We start from the raw sequence: 13,314 nt of genomic DNA, 5'->3' as shown, positions 1-13,314 counted from the left end.
GGACTGCCCAAGGAGCACCGAGGGAGCCCAGGTCTGGCAGCTCTGCCCGCATGGGGCTGTTCTGGGATTGGGGTCTGCAGGGCCCTGCAAAGCTCTGACCACCCTTGATCCAGCCCTGGGCACATTCTTGGGTTCAGGGCTTTGGCCCCACATACCCTCAGCCCTTCTGCACTTCCTTTGCCCTTGTCCAGGCTGATCCGAATGAGGACAGAGATGATTCCGGTGCTGAGATCCAGATGCCAATCCTTGGACAGCTGCTAGGACATCTCCTCCTATTCCTGTCATTCAAGGAAGAAGAGACCAGCTGTTTGGCTTTGGACACTCTCTGTTTCCTCTTCCAATTCAAGCGTCAGCAACACTGTAAGAGAAGCTGTGGTGGGATACATCCCTCTGCACAGCCACATCAGCCAGCACCTCTGCTTGTCCTCCTGGGTGTTGTGATGGACTCTTCTCCTGCTTCCTGGAGACAACACCATGTCACCAGCACTGTCCCTCCTCTGCTCCTGACCCGCAGCACTGCAGCCATGCGAGACGTCCCCCACATCACTGCTATTCCAGCCATGGGGGACTGAACTGTGGCACTGCATGCAGAGCTCTAGGGCCTTGGAGTTTCCAGGGCCAGGAGCATTCGCACATGTGCACTGGAGGAGGGTCAGCCTTTCCGTGGCACTGCTCTCCACCACCTCCTCCCCTGACTGTTGGTCATAACCTCCCTGCTTGGGCATTCCAGGTTCAAAGCTCTGTCTGGTACTGGCGAAGCTGCTGTGTCTTACTAACTCTTCTGTATTACCCTGCTTTTTAGGCGTGACACTGCCAGAGGAGAATGCACAGCTCCAGGAGGACTGGGAAGCCGAGGTCACCTCCTTGACCTCTTCGTCCAGCGCTCCTCACATTACCAAGGTAATGAGCTCCCCCCTTGCTGTGGCACCAGCAGGGGACTTGTGAGAGCAAAGGCCTCCAAACTCAGGGGGCTGGTGTGGCCTCCCTGTCCCTGCTGAGAGGGTTCCTGCTGTCCCCGAGCAGGGACCATGTGAGGGCTGCTCTCCAGTGTCCCAGCAGCAGCCCCAGTCCTGCTGGCCACCAGCAAGCCCTGGTTCACGGCAGGACCAGCACCCTCTGCCCATGACTCCAACACTCCCCCCTCACCCCGGGCCTCTCTTCTCCTCCTCCCCAGCAGTCCCTGCCGCCCTGCTGCCAGCTTTGCCGCAGCACCCACAGCACCGCCGGGCGTCTCTGCAGGGCTGCTGGCACCGCCCGGCGAAGCAGCAGCACCAGGGCACTCGGTGTGACTTGGCTTCGCTGCCTCCCTTCCTCCCTTAGCTCTTTGCAGAACATCTCCAGCCTTCCGAGAGAACAGACATGGTCCTGGTGTTCATCGAGGCACTGACCGACTCCAGCACCTTTGACAAGAAGGCGGCCAGAAACATGCTGGACATGGTCAAGAGAGACTGCGATTTCTGGCTGGTGGATGTAAGTGGCCTTTGGCTGGATTGCCCTTCGGCCCTGTCCGACCTTGTTCTCCCTCCATCCATCTCTTCCTCCCAAATCCCAGTAAAGTGAAGCCAGATGAAGGCGACAGAGAGGGATGGGAAGGGCAGTGAGGAAATGGCTGCACTCCAGTGGCAGCACCATCCTCACCTGTGTCTCCTCCAGGTGCCAAAGATCACGAGCTGCATCCACAAAACCCTGGGGTGCATCAACACGGCCCCAGCCCGGCAGAGAGTGGTGTCCCTAATTGTCTGGATGGCTGACAAGTGCCCTGGGGAGGTGGTGTCCACGCTGCTGACAATCGCACCACCAGCAGACAGGTACTGGCCCCAAAAGCCATGAGGGCTTGTTCCCTGTGGGGAGAGGGACACAGAGCCAACAAATCCTGCAGGACACCCCCGAGGAGCAGGACCCTCCATCCCACCACGCTTCCCAGTGCTGGGGGTCAGCCAGGCCCGCAGCAGCCACAGCTGAGCAAGGCAGCCCAGAGCCCCCCACTGTGCTCCTGCCAGCCCCACAGGAGCACCAGCTCAGCCTCTGCTGCTGCCCAGGGCATCCCCACCGTCCTGCAGCGCTGAGCCCGGCCACGCTGCTGTGGCCCAGGCTGCCCTGCTGACAGAGCGCTCTCCCGCAGCACTGCCCTGGCACTGTGGGAGGTGATGTTCTCCGTGCCTCAGACCCTGCAGAATGTGTTGAAGGAGCTGCACATCCAACTCCAGGACCGGCACTGTAGGGTCTTACATACATGCTGGGAGGACACATCCATCCTTCGCTTGGCTGTGAGTTACTGGATAAAGCTCCTGGTGCCCCAGGAGCTGCACAGTGCAGGGAGCCCCACCAGCTCTGCCGATCGCTCACGGCTGGCTTGCTTTCAGATCCTGGTCAGCAGTGACCTGCAAGATGAGGAGTTTGCTCCAAAGTACCTCATCATGAGGTTTCTGAGGCAGCGAAGACCAAAGGTGCTCTCCCTGGTGCTCAGGGGCTTGATGACGCTGTCAGAGAGAGAAGAGATGGTGAGTAGGGTCATGCCAAGGGAGCCGTGGTGGCAGCCAAGGGTGCAGTGGGTTCGGGCTTGGCCTGGGCTGGCAGTCAGGCGCTGGGGTGCCTGCTCCAAAGGCCCTCCCTGCCATGGTGGGGCCTGCTGGCTGCCTGGGGAGTTCTCCAGACATGGACCTGGTCCCAAGAGGGAAACTCTCTTCTTCATACAGGCCAGAAAAATGAAGGTCATGCTGCCAGACCTGTCGTGGGTCCTGCAGTATGGCAATAATGTCATCAAGACCAAGGCTCTGGTGGTCTTCAGAAACGTGATGGCTCAGCTGGAGAGGGAGGAGGCCAGCCCCATCGCCGTGGTGCTGGCAAAGCTTCTCCGGCCCTTCTTTGATGACGTAAGGCTGGTGTATAAACCTGAGCCTAGTGGATGAGAACTGGGCAATGACAGCTGCCCTTCAGCCCGGCCACGCGGAGCAGGGACTTCTCCTCCGCTTTCTCCCCGGGGCTCTTGTGGGATGGTTTCTGGTTCTGCAGCCCAGCCCAGCTGCTCCCTGCCAGCTGCTCCAACAGCTCCTCCCCACCAACGCCGCCCTGGAGCATCTCCCCTCACATCAGCCATGCAGGAGCTTCTGCTCCCCGTGGGCAGAGAGCTGCTGGTGCTCAGGTCCTACTGTGCTTCTCCCTCCCAGGAGCTGAGCCAGCTGAGAAAGGTCTCCATCAGCCTCTTCAGGGACCTGATGAAGATGGTGGTGGAGAACGACAAGAGAAAGATGAAGAACACGGTGCGACTTGGCCTGCTCCCTCTCTTCTTCCACATGAGTGACCAAGTGCAGAGTGTGGCCAAGGTGCGGATTTCAAAGCTGAGCGGTGATGCAGGGAAGAAACCCCTGGACGTTTGGGACCCCTGCTCCCTAAGGGCAGAATCACCCCAGGAACAAAGCCCAGAGGAAGGGGACACCAGGTCTCCTTCCCCAACCGTGGTGCCATCTCCCAGCTTCTGCTGTTCCGTAGGTGGCCAGGGAAGCCCTCCTGGATGCAGCAGAGCTCCTCAAGTGGAAACAGCTCAGACACCTCGTGCAGACTCAGCAGACATGGAGGATTGGAGAGAGCTTGGTGAGGACAACCCCAGGGCCCAGGGCCCAGGCTGGACGGGGCTGCCCCACATGTCTGTGCTGTGGGCTCTGCAGATGTGCCTCGCCTGTCCTGCTGCAGCCCCGAGCTGCATCCTTGTTCCCTGAACTCAAGAACAGAGCCCCCAAGGGCTCTTCCCTCTGCCCCGCAGCCAGCGGGAGGGAGGGCACTCAGCACCCCTGGGACCCCTCGGGCTGTGTCTGTCTCTCAGCCTCAGCCCCACAGGGCTCCTGGCTGGGACACGGGAATGGTCGGAGGGGAAGGGGAATGTGGGTTCCTGGGAGGAGGGACTGGTCCAGCCAGCTGGGGAGGGACAGTGAGGTGCTCACACCCCTGTGCTCTCTCCAGCTGGAGCGGGACAGGAGCAGGGCTCAAGAGCTCTTGAGGCAGAGCCTGCCGTACCTGAGGGACCCTCAGGCCAGCTTGCAAGAGGCCGCCTTGAGGTTCATTGGTGAGTCACAGCCCCCAGGTCCCCCTTTTGGCAGCCCGACCCCAGTCCCCGCCGCTGCCCTGGCACAAGGAGCAGCCCTGTGGCTCCAGAGCCCCGGCTGCCCCGTGCAGGCCCTTGGCCTCCCCTCCCAGCCCTGCCCACGCACGTGGCCGTGGTGGCCGCCTCGCTCGGTCCCACCAGCTCGGCTCCCGGTCTCCCCTGGGGTCAGCGCTGATGAGGGGAGGGAGCAGGGGCTGATGGAGCTCTGTGCCCAGGGCTGGCTGTGCGGCACCTGAGGGACCCAAGCAAGGAGAGTCTGTCTGAGATCTGCAGAGGTGAGCAGGGAGCGTGGTCGGGAGGAGACGCCTGGGGGTCTCTGCAGACATGGGAGCTCATCTGGGCTCTGCTTCTTTCCCTTGCAGCCATTCAGCCCTTGGAGGAGGAGACTGACCCCTCCATCAGCTCCCTGGCAACCCAGACCATTGTCACCGTGTGCTCTTCATGGAAGCGGCCAAGATCTCGATGGAGCCTGAGAGCCCTGTGCTGCTGGCGCTAAACCAGCTGGAGGAGCAGCTCTTCTTGAGGAAAACGGCTGGATTTTAATAAAGAGCCCTTCTTGAAGTTGGGTTGGATGTCTGCCTTTTCCAAGGACCCCAGAACCTCTCTGAGTGCTCTGGTACTTTTGAGAGCACAACCCAGGATCATGGGCAAGGGTGACGGAGCAGACAGGAGCACTTGCAATGAGCCATTCCAGCAACTGAGATGAATCTCACTGAGCCACTGAGGTTTGTTCTTGGAGTCACACACAGAAATGTCAGGGTCTGTCAGGTGTCCTTGTCTGAGCTGGCCTCGTGAACTCCTTCTGCACCCAGGAGTGTTCAGAGACAGAGTCGGTCCCTTTTAAACACAGAGGCAGGAGTCACAGTGTCCCTCTGGCCTCCCGTTGTCACTCCCAATGGACGGGAGGCACCTCAGCCCTGCGCTGTGTCACCTGCTCTGCACCCATCTGAGATGTCCCATGGCAGAAAGAATGGACACAAGGACCTTGGGTGAAGGAATCACATCCCAGTGCTGCATGCAGGCAGTGAACAATGGGATGTTTCTTCCAACATGAAGTGACCTCAAGACCTTGTCTGTGCCACAGGCCTTCATGGAACCCCAAGGAATAGTTGATGGTGTTTGTGCTCACTTGGGTTCATGTCACCTGACGTACACGGTGTGCATGCTCTCATCTCAGCTGTACAAAGCAAACACAGACTGCTGAATACTCATTCAGTGTCCATGCATGGAGGGAAGAACAGCTTCTCTGGGTGAGAGGCCAGTGCTGGAAATGGTGGATTTGAGGGGACAGTGCACGGTGATTGACCTGAGGCTCCTTCCGTGGGGTGTCCAGTGCACAGGGGCACAGCCCAGCCCCTGCTCTGCTGGTCCTGCAGGTCTCTGGCAGGAGGCCTGGCTGTGAGAGGACGCTGCTGTACCAGCCCTGCACACACACACTGTTCAGCTGTACAATGATGTTGCATCTGTGGCCACTTGTGTGGCCGTGTTCTTGGGAGAATCTCTGTACGAAGACCGAAATCTTCCCATCCTGCCCATAGGAGATCACCTTTCTCTCCGGAAAGGCTGTTGTGAGGCCAGCTCTGTCACAGCAGTGCCCATTGCCTGTCCCTGCCTGCGCTCACAGCACTGACACACAGCAGGACGGGGACCAAGCTGCCAGAGCACTCAGGCCCTGCACCAACACAAGGGATGAGAAGGAGAGTGGGGGAGTGGAACCAGAACAGCTCTGGAAGAACAAGCAGCAGCAGAGGGTGTGAGGTCACTGTCAGTGTAACCAATGAGCACACAGCGGTGGCAGTAGAGGGTGTGAGGTCACTGTCAGTGTAACCAATGAGCACACAGCAGTGGCAGTAGAGGGTGTGAGGTCACTGTCTGTGTAACCAATGAGCACACAGCGGTGGCAGTAGAGGGTGTGAGGTCACTGTCAGTGTAACCAATGAGCACACAGCGGTGGCAGTAGAGGGTGCGAGGTCACTGTCAGTGTAACCAATGAGCACACTGCAGTGGCAGTAGAGGGTGTGAGGTCACTGTCAGTGTAACCAATGAGCACACAGCAGTGGCAGTAGAGGGTGTGAAGTCACTGTCAGTGTAACCAATGAGCACACAGCGGTGGCAGTAGAGGGTGTGAGGTCACTGTCAATATAACCAATGAGAACACAGCGGTGGCAGCAGAGGGTGTGAGGTCACTGTCAGTGTAACCAATGAGCACACAGCAGTGGCAGTAGAGGGTGTGAGGTCATTGCCAGTGTAACCAATGAGCACACAGCAGTGGCAGTAGAGGGTGTGAGGTCACTGTCAGTGTAACCAATGAGCACACAGCGGTGGCAGTAGAGGGTGTGAGGTCACTGTCAGTGTAACCAATGAGCACACAGCAGTGGCAGTAGAGGGTGCGAGGTCACTGTCAATATAACCAATGAGAACACAGCGGTGGCAGCAGAGGGTGTGAGGTCACTGTCAGTGTAACCAATGAGCACACAGCAGTGGCAGTAGAGGGTGTGAGGTCATTGCCAGTGTAACCAATGAGCACACAGCAGTGGCAGTAGAGGGTGTGAGGTCACTGTCAGTGTAACCAATGAGCACACAGCAGTGGCAGTAGAGGGTGTGAGGTCACTGTCAGTGTGACCAATGAGCACACAGCAGTGGCAGTAGAGGGTGTGAGGTCACTGTCAGTGTAACCAATGAGCACACAGCAGTGGCAGTAGAGGGTGTGAGGTCATTGCCAGTGTAACCAATGAGCACACAGCAGTGGCAGTAGAGGGTGTGAGGTCACTGTCAGTGTAACCAATGAGCACACAGCAGTGGCAGTAGAGGGTGTGAAGTCACTGTCAGTGTAACCAATGAGCACACAGCAGTGGCAGTAGAGGGTGTGAGGTCACTGTCAGTGTAACCAATGAGCACACAGCAGTGGCAGTAGAGGGTGTGAGGTCACTGTCAGTGTAACCAATGAGCACACAGCAGTGGCAGTAGAGGGTGTGAGGTCACTGTCAGTGTAACCAATGAGCACACAGTGGTGGCAGTAGAGGGTGTGAGGTCACTGTCAGTGTAACCAATGAGCACACAGCAGTGGCAGTAGGAGGAGCAGTGCTCTCGTCACCAGTGACACCCCATGGCCATGGAGCTCGGTGCCAACCGTCCATGTGCTGTCACAGGGTCCCCAGGAGGTACAGGAGCTGCCCAGCCCCGTGCCCTTTCCCACCTGCTGCTCCCAGCACAGCGGGCTCTGTCACAGGGGCTGTTTCCTTCCCTTCCTGACACAGCCCCGGTGCAGTCCCAGCCCCCTGGGTCTTATGGCACCGGGGTCACTGGACACTCTCACCTCGGGCTCTTGGATGTGCCAGTCGCAGCACATGCTCAGTGCTCCTGGTCCACACTCAGAGCTCAAGGGGTGAACAAATTGTTTCCCCCACTACAGCCAGCCCTGTCCTGTGATGTTCTACCATTGCAGTGATGTGGCACCTGCAGCGGAGCCGTCCCTCATTTATGGTCATGAATGGCGCTGGAGAAGTTCATTGGAGGACTGGGGAGGGGAGATGGCTCCCCACGATGTCTAAAAAGGTGCTGCTGCTTCGATTGGCTCCTCCTGTAACTGGGGGGATCTGCAGAGATATATTGCCCTCCTGTCATCATTATCATTGCTGCCACGAGTCCCTGGAGCTGTGGCAGGGAGTGCGGCACAGAGGGAGGTGCCATCAGGGCAGGAGGCTCAGGATGGGCACAGAGGGACTGCTGTGCCCTCAGACGCTGTGGCTGCTCCTCTGGGTACAGCTGTGCAGGGGTAAGTGCTGACTCCCTTGTCCTACCGCCCAGGGCCAGCAAGTACCAGTGTGGTCATGGGGATCTGTGTGGGAATGGGGTTCCTTTGCTGCTGAGACAGGGAGCAGAAGGTGCTCAGATCCATGGAGCCTGTGCCTTTCCCTGTATCTGTCTGGGTGGCACAGAGTATCTTCTTGAACAGGGCTCCAGTGTTCTGTGCCTGGCTGGATTCACAGACCCCCTGTCCTGGGGTACCTTTGGGGACCCCTTGTCCCCAGCACTCTGCCTCTGGACCAGCGGTGGCCTCACTGGCGATGGCAGCACCCAGAGATCCCCAGGGCACTGCCACCCTCTGGGGTGCCCCGGAGGGTTTGTGTGCTGCTCACTGCCCCTTGTTCAGAGGGAAACCGGACCCCACGAGGGCAGTTTGTGCCCCCCAGAGAGAAGAGGACGGGGACACCTGCAGTAGAGACATGTCCTTCTGTCCTGCTTTTGTCAAAAACCAAGTTTCTCTTTTAGTGAATTTGCCTGTCAGCTAAACCCTTCATACCGGCTGCATTTTCCTGGAGAACCAGACACATGTTTTGGTGAACCTAGCAATGGAATGCAAACTTAATGATAAGCACGGATGGACATCTCGCGAGAGGGGCAACGAGAAACCGGAGACCAAGAGACTGACCAACGGTGTGTGACATTCCATTCACGTGAATACTTCATATAAAAGTGGGAGATCTCGAGGATCTCATCCCTTTCCCTTTTCCCTTTTCTTTTTTCCCTTCTGCTTATGACCGACATTAGGAGAGGACCCTGCTGGTTGTCCCTGCAAACTGAGGCCAGTGCCAGACTGAATCCAGCTCCGGTTGGCTGCAGAGTCCAGTCCAGGACTTTGGGTGCCTGCCCTGCAGTTGCTGAGACTTTCAAGATTGGTTTTGTGTAGTCTGTATTATTTTCTCTGTTCTTATCAGTAGCAGAGGGAAGAGGTGGGGGAGTCGGGTGCGGGCACACGCTCCCACGTCTTTACCAGGGGCTGGGGGATGACTGGCTCTGCTCAGCGTGGGGTGGACGTGGGGCTTCTGTCCCTCACCTTTGCTCTGGAAAGGCCTCCTCTGCCTTCGTGTCTCATTGTAACGGTGCCTGTTAGCAGCGGGTCCCAGTCTTCTTCACACACAGCTCTCCTGCTCGCCTGAGCTGTTTCCCCTCGCTCAGCACTGCGGTGCTGTTAGTGCGGGAAGCGGCTGTGCTGCCAGCAGAGGGGGTCTGGAGAGCCCTTGAGACTTGGGCCTTGTGGGAAGTGCGGTTGTGATCCGTGCTGAGATGTTCAGAGTGCACAGATACAACCAAATGAGGCACGGACTCCGAACCTGGAAAAAGGAAAAAGGTGGTTAAGTTCTGTGTAAAATATTATGAAGCTCGTTTAGGAAGTTATATTGATAGAGGGAACTAACGTTTTAAGGGTTAAGCAACTACATAGTAAGGGCCTACTAACAAGCTAACATTCTAAGCCACATAATGAATATCTAGTTTAGAGCTGTATGTAACCGATTGTGCTAAAAAGAGCAGGACTTCATCAAATGCCGAGATCGCCACAGCACCAGCTGCAACCTTGAGGAGACGAGATGGCCAAGATTTACAGCAAAAAGTGGGTGACAGTCTGGTCTCAGTTGGTTTGGCCACTTGGGTTCCAGCCAGTTCCTCATAATGAGCCAAAGGTACAAATCCACTGTGAGGAAGCTGAAGGAGCCTTCATCCAAAGACCCCAAGGACCCCTCCTCAAATTCACCCAGTGCCACTGCGCAGGCGAACAGGGGAGGGCCAGGGAGGGGCTATGGAAATGGTGACCTGAGACTCACTTTATGAACATGTACAGGCGTTCCTGGGGTCATTATGGACATGGAACACCTGGTGGTTCATAGAGCCCCATAAGTGCCGCAACCAGGAGTCCGGGGGGACCCATAGAGCGGACCCAGGCGTCTGGGGGGACCCAGGAGTGCCGCAGGGACCCAGGAGTTCGGGAGGGACCCTGTCTCTATGGTCACTTATGGGGCACTCAGGTCACTTATGAGCCACTTATGAGTCACTTATGGGTCTCTACGGGGCACTAATGGGGAACTTGTGGGTCGCTATGGGGCACTTGGGGGTCACTAACAGGCACTTATGGGGCACTTATGGGTCGCTAAGAGTCACTTATGGGGCTCCATGGAGCACTTGTGGGGCACTATGAGTCATGTAGGGGGCACTGTAGGTTACGGGAGGGGGGACACAAATAGGGGACCCAGGCGCCCGGGAGGGACCCAGGAGTACCCCAAGGGACTCAGGAGTTCAGGGAGGCACTCCTGGGTCCCTTGGGGCACTCCTGGGTCCCTTCCGGAGCCCGGATCCCTGTACGGGTCCCGGATTTGATCCCCCCTGGACGCCTGGGTCCCTTATTTGGGTCCCTCCCGGACGCCTGGGTCCTTTCTTTGGGTCCCTTCCCTGATCTCCCGGGACTCAGGGAGGGACCCAGGAGTGCCCCAAGGGACCCAGGAGTTCGGGATGGACCCAGTCTCTATGCATCACTTTTGGGGCACTAGAGGTCACTTATGTGGCTCTATGGGTCACTTATGGGGCTCCATGAGTCACTTGTGGGGCACTATGGGGCACTGGGGAGACACTATGGGGCACTTGTGGATCTGTATGAGTTGCTTATGGGGCTCCATGAGTCACTTGTGGGTCAGTATAGGCCTCTTTCGGGGTTATATGGGTCACTTATGGGGCTCTGTGAGTTATTTATGGGGCACTATGGGTCACTTATGGGGCTCTATGAGGCAGTTATGGGGCTCCATGAGTCACTCGTGGGGCGCTATGGGGCACTGGGGAGACGCTATGGGGCACTTATGGGTCTCTGTGAGTCACTTATGGTGCTCTATGGGGCACGTATGGGGAACTTGTGGGTCGCTATGGGGCACGTGGGGGGTCACTAAAAGGCACTTATGGGGCACTAAGAGTCACTTATGGGGCACTATAGGTCAGTTATGAGGCTCCATGGGGCACTTGGGGGTCACTAACAGGCACTTAGGGGGCACTTGTGGGTCGCTAAGAGTCACTTATGGGGCTCATGAGTCATTTGTGGGGCACTTACGGGGCTCTATGGGGCAGTAATGGGGCTCCATGGGTCACTTGTGGGGCCCTATGGGGCAGTGCGGAGACGCTATGGGGCACTTATGGGTCTCTGTGAGGCACTGATGGGGCCCTATGGGTCACCTATGGGGCACTATGGGTCACCTATGGGGCTCTATGGGGCACTGATGGGGCTCTCTGGGGTACTTATGGGGCTCTATGGGGCATTGATGGGGCTCTATGGGTCACTTATGGGGCACTATGGGTCACTTATGGGGGTCTATGGGGCACTCTATGTCACCCCCAACCCACTGGAGAACCCAACACCCTTCTGTTCATCCACACGCACGACTCCTCGGTCCCTCCCGAACTCCTGGGTCCCTTGGGGCACTCCTGGGTCCCTTGGGGAACTCCTGGGTCCCTGCCCGGACTCCTGGGTCCCTTGGGGCACTCCTGGGTCCCTTGGGGCACTCCTGGGTCCCTCCCGAACTCCTGGGTCCCTTGCGGAACTCCTGGGTCCCTCCCTGAGTCCTGGGTCCCTCCCTGAGTCCTGGGTCCCTTGGGGAACTCCTGGGTCCCTTGGGGAAATCCTGGGTCCCTCCCGAACTCCTGGGTCCCTTGGGGCACTCCTGGGTCCCTCCCGAACCTCTGGATCTTTTGGGGTTCTCCTGGGTCGTTCCCTCAGTCCTGGGTCCCTTGGGGCACTCCTGGGTCCCTCCTGAACTCCTGGGTCCCTTGGGGAACTCCTGGGTCCCTCCCGAACTCCTGGCTCCCTTGGGGCACTCCTGGGTCCCTCCCGAACTCCGGGACAACCCCCCCAAACAATCAATTATTGGGGTCACTGTCGCTTTAAGAGCCGGGAGGGGGCGGGGCCTCGCGGAGGGGGGGGAGTCACGCTCTTTATCGTTCAGCCAATCAGCGGCCGGTGGGCGGGGCGCCCTCAGGCCACGCCCCGAACGCCTGGGTGCTCTCTGGGGGGTCGATGGGTTAATTACCCCCACCCCACCAATTAGCGGCTCCCGCTCTTTAGGAATTGAGTTTATTGGTTACTACGTTAATTAAGCGTTGGCCCTTAACGAGCCACGGGGTTCATTAATGAGCAGATTCCCCCACTCATTAATTCAGCCCTTAACGAGCGGCTTTTCTCTAGGTGTTCATTAATTGGGTTCCTTAACGAGCTGCTTCTCCAGATGTTCATTAATTGCTTTCCGACCTCATTAACCTCAATCCAGCTCCTCAATCAGCCCCATCCCCTCATTAGCGCTAATTAGCTCCTTAACGACCTCCAGCTCCGTGACGGCCAAGATGGCGCCGTTGTCCCCGCCTCCTCTTCCGCGCCGTTCGGAAGCGCTCGGGTGTCCTCGCACGCTCTTCGGCGCCGTTCGGAAGCGCTCGGGTGTCCCCGCCTCTTCTTCGGCGCCGTTCGGAACCGCTCGGGTGTCCCCACCTCCTCTTCGGTGCCGTTCGGAACCGCTCGGGTATCCTTGCACGCTCCTCGGCGCCGTTCGGAAGCGCTCGGCTCTCCCCGCCTCCTCTTCGGCTCGCCCCGGCAACGCTCGGGTGGTGCCGCCCCTGCTCGTTACCCTTCGGCTCTTTCCGCCGCCTTCGGCTCTTTCCGCCGCCTTCGGCTCTTTCCGTACGCGCTTCGTCTCTCTTCGCCCTGCGCCTTCGGCTCTTTCCGTCCTTGCTTCGGCTCTTTCCGTCCCCGCTTCGTCTCTCTCCGCCCTGCACCTTCGGCTCTTTCCGTCTCCTCTTCGTCTCTCTCCGCCTTGCTCCTTCGGCTCTTTCCGTCCCCTCTTCGGCTCTTTCCGCCTCCTCTTCGTCTCTCTCCGCCCTGCGCCTTCGGCTCTTTCCGTAACCGCTTCGGCTCTTTCCGGCCTCGCCGCCTTCGTCTCTTTCCGTCCCCGCTTCATCTCTCTCCGCCCTGCGCCTTGGGCTTCGGCTCTTTCCGTCCTTACTTCGGCTCTTTCCGTCCCCGCTTCGTCTCTCTCCGCCCTGCGCCTTTGGCTTCGGCTCTTTCCGTCCTTCCTTCGGCTCTTTCCGTCCCCGCTTCGCTGTCCCCAAGCCCATGCCCAGATCCCTGGGGGGATCTCTAGGGTGTCTATGGGGCAGCCTGGGGGTTTTGGGGCGCTAACGTGCTGCAGCCGCGCTCTCGGTGTTTCCTGCAGGGGTGGGGATGGGTTTTGTCCGAGCGCCGGATCCCAAAAGCCGGCGTGCGGGAACCCCAGTGATAGTAATCGACCTTACAAAATGTTTTTTTTTTTCCATGGAACAGGACAGGATGGGTCTTCCCTGAATATCGCTGGATCTGTTACAGTTGACTTAATATTAGGATGGCAACCAACCCTGTAGCCATAGAACTCTTG

General features: G+C 58.3%; 2 long non-coding RNA genes across 2 annotated transcripts; one reads left to right on the top strand and one right to left on the bottom strand.

Moving 5' to 3' along the window:
* Positions 1-3,521: 3,521 nt before the first annotated feature.
* Positions 3,522-5,046, top strand: LOC139825566 (uncharacterized). The gene is made up of 4 exons (XR_011735688.1): positions 3,522-3,591; positions 3,958-4,060; positions 4,315-4,374; positions 4,462-5,046. It is a non-coding gene; the product is annotated as an uncharacterized lncRNA (long non-coding RNA).
* A 3,729-nt stretch (positions 5,047-8,775) lies between these two features.
* LOC139825550 (uncharacterized) lies at positions 8,776-12,560 on the bottom strand. Its single transcript, XR_011735646.1, has 2 exons — positions 12,232-12,560; positions 8,776-9,213 (listed from the first exon to the last, which is right to left on the bottom strand). It is a non-coding gene; the product is annotated as an uncharacterized lncRNA (long non-coding RNA).
* Positions 12,561-13,314: the final 754 nt, after the last annotated feature.

Source organism: Patagioenas fasciata, chromosome 24, assembly GCF_037038585.1.
Source record: "Patagioenas fasciata isolate bPatFas1 chromosome 24, bPatFas1.hap1, whole genome shotgun sequence".
NCBI lineage: Eukaryota > Metazoa > Chordata > Aves > Columbiformes > Columbidae > Patagioenas > Patagioenas fasciata.
This window is presented reverse-complemented; position numbering and strand designations above follow the sequence as displayed.